Genomic DNA, 4,797 nt, shown 5'->3' with positions numbered 1-4,797 from the left:
GATATGTATCGCGATAGACACGATATCGATATCAACGTTCGAGAATTTTTATTCTTTGTCGGAAGAAAACAGAGGTCTCGAAGCTAGTTTGGTTGCTGTCATGCGCACTCGCTCCGCGACCGGCACTAGGACCCTGAAGTAGTACGGTCGCGATTTAGGAAGTATAAAAGGAGACAAGATGGCGCTGATGGGAAAGACAAACGAGTCGATGCATGTCCATTCTTTTATTTACTGCGTTGTCAGGTGATATTACAAACTTCCGGTTGGAATCCGTACTTAAATCAAACAAAAAACTACTAAAAGAAAACAGGTTCAGGCTCTATACTCCAGCTCATCTCACATTTCTGCGTTCACGCACATTGGACTGCATTACCCACAAAGCATTGCCTGCACTGGACTACACTCCCGTAAACCGCTGGCGTAAAATCAACCTCTCTCAACAGCGGGTATAATTGTGTAAACTCTTGCTCTCGGCGTGAGAAAGTTCTTACAAGGACTCGCGTGGTTATCCTGCCTGTTCGCGCTATTTCCGCATTTGGATTTACCGTCCACGCTACAAGGGCTAACTGCTAGTCTTCTGGTCCGTTTCCGGTTGCCGGTGACAGTTGCATTAACAAAGGCACGTGCTCTCTGGTAACCTAGCAACGTAGGGAGTGATACACTAACGTCAATCATGTAACAGTATCACGTTTGGTTGCGCCATGTCGTTGTCTCATGCTGGTCTGCGGGATTCCTCTTACACTTTATTAAGCACTTTTTACATTTTCTTTCATTTTGCACCGTAAATGTTAAGAGATAATTGTTAAGTGTTCATTGTGACTTTAGACTTATGATTACATTTTAATTATTTGAGTTATTGACATTTCTGTCTTAATAACTGAGGGGACTATGATCAGAGAAAGGTTAAGTTTAAAATAAAAATGTTTAAATGTAATATTTTTTTTTTCTGGTCCTTATTTTAAATGGGTCATAAAAATATCAATAATTATCGATATCGACCGATATGAAACACTGATATCGTGATACAGTTTTCAGCCATATCGCCCAGCCCTAGGTGCTCTGTGTGTGTGTGTGTGTGTGAGAGAGAGTATATATTTTAAAGATGGAGGGAAAAATTTATTCAGTTATGAATCTTCTTGTGTGTCATGTCATGCGCTACACTGACTTCAAAATCTTCAAAATAAATTTAAAAAAAAATGTTTTTAAACGATGATTGCCCGATCAGCCTCAGATATAACCGATTCTTAACTGAGTACAGAAGCCTCCGAGTGGCGCAACAGAAATGTTTTTTTACAGCGTTACAGTATAAAAAAAATAAATAAATCACACACATTAAAAGCCTCCAGACTGCAGTTTTCTCCAAAATCTGTAAGCGAATTAGTCTCAAACCCACTCATTACACAGTTTCACACCCCCGCGAGCGCCAATTACTCTAAATCACGTGCGTTAAAAGCCGCGTGCGCCCACATGCTTCTTGCAGCCGCTCTATCCGCTCACTATTGACTTGAGTTTAGAGAATTTGGAGGCGTTTGAGGTTTTTAATCGCAGTTTCTTTATAATCCTACAGGTGGTACACTCTTTTACACATTGTCATCCCGTTTGGTAGGAGTGGTTTATGATTATTTGCTAAGTTTGTTTACAAATAATAATTACGGCTGGCGACCGAGATATGTGGTGCTCATTTAGATGTTAAACTCTTGTATTTGATGTTCGTTTGTATTGTTTAAATGCTGCGCTTGGTTTTTAAGTGTGAAAACAAATGTTTTAAGAAATAAGCTACATTTACTTAATCATAAATTTATGTTTAAAATTGTAACAAAATCAGGGGTAAATATAATATCATGAAATTAGGATATTCATAATATCATGATACTTAAAGAATCGCAATTTTAATCGAATCGGCACCTGGGTATCAAGATAATGCATCAGGAAGTAACTAGTCGTTGCCATCAACATATAAACACAACACAAAATTATACGTAGATTACATACTATAATAATATTTGTGCCCGTGAATTTTTAGATTTGTATAGTTACCACAAATTGACAGACGTACTTTAACTAACCAGTACATTTTACATTTTAATTTTACAATTGCAGACTCATAAGTGAAAATTAAAAAACAAAGAGCCATCTGTTGAATTTTAAGATAAAGTATTGATTTTTTTTTTTATGCACAATAGCATATCGTTTCTTCCCGTGGGCCGACTGACATGAAACAAAGCACGTTACCCCAAGCTCGGCCAAATACACCTGTAAAAACCCTATTAAAATGCGTTCAGTAGTTTTTGTGATGCGTACACAAACAGATAGACAGACAAAAAATCCAAAAACCATCTTGATGTTTTCATTACTTATCTTATGTTTCCACAAATATCTTCAATGTACAGACACGCCCACTTTACAGTTTTATGTATGTATCGATTAATACCACATCTTATTCCATTTCTTGTAAATCGTATTTTTATTTGCACGTGTTGTCTCTGTAAGCTTGTGAAAACGTATTTGGCAATTAAGTTCCTTCTGATTCTAATTATAAGCAGCTCTAAGCACGTGACCAAGTCTTCCTTTTAGGAAAACGCTCCAGAACAATTTAATTATTGTAATGACTTTCAATTTTTATTATCATTATTATTATTATCCTAATGCATTGATTTTAGGGAGAAATTGGTCACTGTTTCAACAAAATCATTATTTTATTTTAATTATTTGTTTATTTATTTATTAAAATGATTAGACATTTATTGTGTCCAAGTTTTAATGGTGCATAAAAATTTAAATTTAGGGCAAATTAATTTGCATTAACTGAAAATCTAAATTTAAGTGAGCAATTCAAGTGCTTTAGATTATTTTAAAGAAATTTTCATTATAAATATTTTAGAAACTAAATATAAGTTTATATTCTGTACTTCTGTTGGGCTATAGACTTAAAATTTGGTATTAATTAAATTGCATTGATTGAAATTTAGTTATAATCATTTAAAAACAAATTATAATTGCAAATGAATTTTATTGAATTATTTAAATTCATTTAAAATTATAAACATTTTAGAAACTAAATAATTTTTTTTTATTTTATTTATCCTGCAGTTCGGTTGGGCTCTAAACTTAAAATTGTGTTTATTTAATTGCGTTAATCAAAATTTAATTCATTTTAATCATTTTAAAACAAAATATAATTGTTCAGTAGCATTCAATTAATTTAAATACATTTAAATCAAATATTTTAGAAACTAAAAACTATTGTATATATCATATTCTGCATGTTTTCTGTTGGGCGATAGATGAAATTTTGTGTTCATTAAATTGAATTGATTGTAATGACTTCATTATATTCACTTAGAAATTAAATATAATTGCATTGAAATATTAGAAACTAATTTTAATTATTAATATTTTAGCACATGCACGAATTCCACACTTCCGTTGGGCTATAAACATAATTTAGTGTTAATTAAATTAATTAATCTAATTGCATTTAATTATTTGAAACAATTCAAAATGATAAATATTTTAGAAAACTAAATACAATTTATATATAATTATAAACTTCAAATTTGGTGTTTTTTAATGAAATTTTAATTTCCTTAATTGAAGTTATTTGATTATAATCATTCAAAAACGAATTATAATTGTATTGTATTATTTGGGAAAAATTTTCATTATAAATATTTTATTAACTGAATATATATTCTGCAGTTCTTCTGTTGGGTTATAATATTAATAATGTTTAATTTATTTATTTATTTAAATCCAAAAAAATGGGAGACGAATTAATTTGACATTATAAAAATTAAATATATATTAAAAGATAAAGCTAGCAGTGCTGATTAAATCAGCGCGTGCACACGCGGGCAATTTATCAACAAACTTGGCCATTGTGTTTTTTTGTTTATTTGTTTGTTTTTGCGGATTATTACAGAACCCCGGGCCATGGGTGACCGGGCCGTGCTGGAGAGCGTCTATGTATCTGGGAGAGACAGCGCTCAGAGCCGGGCTAAGACTCCGGAGCGCAACAATAACAAGCTGCAGGTTTTCACCCCGGGGCTAGCTGTGTGATTAGCCTCTGTGCTACATCGCGGCTAGCGAACTAAAACAACTTTTCCTTGCAGAAATCAGGCTCCTAGCAACCGCGGAACCATGCAGGAAGTATCTTAAAAATAGTAAAACTTACTTATTCGCCCTTAAAGTCAGATCAAGGGAGTTCTTGAGCATGCACTTAACAATAATGTTCGATGCAAACAGCAGCACACAGGAGCAGGGGGCTGGCGGATGCGATTATTTGAAATCTAACGTCTTTCCGTGTCCTTTTTGTTTTGCGTGGCCGTTCGACTTACTGCTGAATAGCGCCCTCTGCTGTTTCGGAGGGTTGACTATAGCATCTGTAGCACCTGGTGCAGTGTTGTCTCATGATACAGTACAAGACATCATGGATAGTCTTACCCTCTCAGTAATAATAATCAATAATAACTTAAGAAATTTTACAGTAATAACTATATATATTTTGTTTCATATAATTGGACACATTTGGTATACATTTTTATTTAAAACATTTATAAGGGTTTTTTATTATTAAAATAATTTATATGATTATTTTTTATAATAATACATTTGCGTTTATGTACATTAATAAACTCAATATGATAAGCAACTTGATGAAATGAAAAGCATTCTAACAATAGTATCCTGTGCAAAATATATTCATTTGTTCATTCATTGTCTGTACTGCTTGTCCTGCACAGGGTCGCAAGGGCTTGGAACCTATCCCAGGGCACGGTACACCAGGGGGCGGATCTA

General features: G+C 33.3%; 1 protein-coding gene across 1 annotated transcript in view; it reads right to left on the bottom strand.

The window, feature by feature from the left end:
* The window catches only part of si:ch211-288g17.3 (uncharacterized), a 14,308-nt gene extending 10,029 nt beyond the window's left edge, over positions 1 to 4,279 (bottom strand). Inside the window, exon 1 of the mRNA XM_053489950.1 lies at positions 4,175 to 4,279. The gene's annotated coding sequence lies outside the window, so the exon portion shown is untranslated. The remainder of the gene's footprint in view (positions 1 to 4,174) is intronic.
* Between the last annotated feature and the right edge of the window lie 518 nt (positions 4,280 to 4,797).

This window comes from Clarias gariepinus, chromosome 28 (genome assembly GCF_024256425.1).
Source record: "Clarias gariepinus isolate MV-2021 ecotype Netherlands chromosome 28, CGAR_prim_01v2, whole genome shotgun sequence".
NCBI classification, from domain to species: Eukaryota; Metazoa; Chordata; class Actinopteri; order Siluriformes; family Clariidae; genus Clarias; species Clarias gariepinus.
The sequence above is the reverse complement of the archived record's forward strand: the minus strand, read 5'-3'. Positions and strand labels throughout refer to the sequence as shown.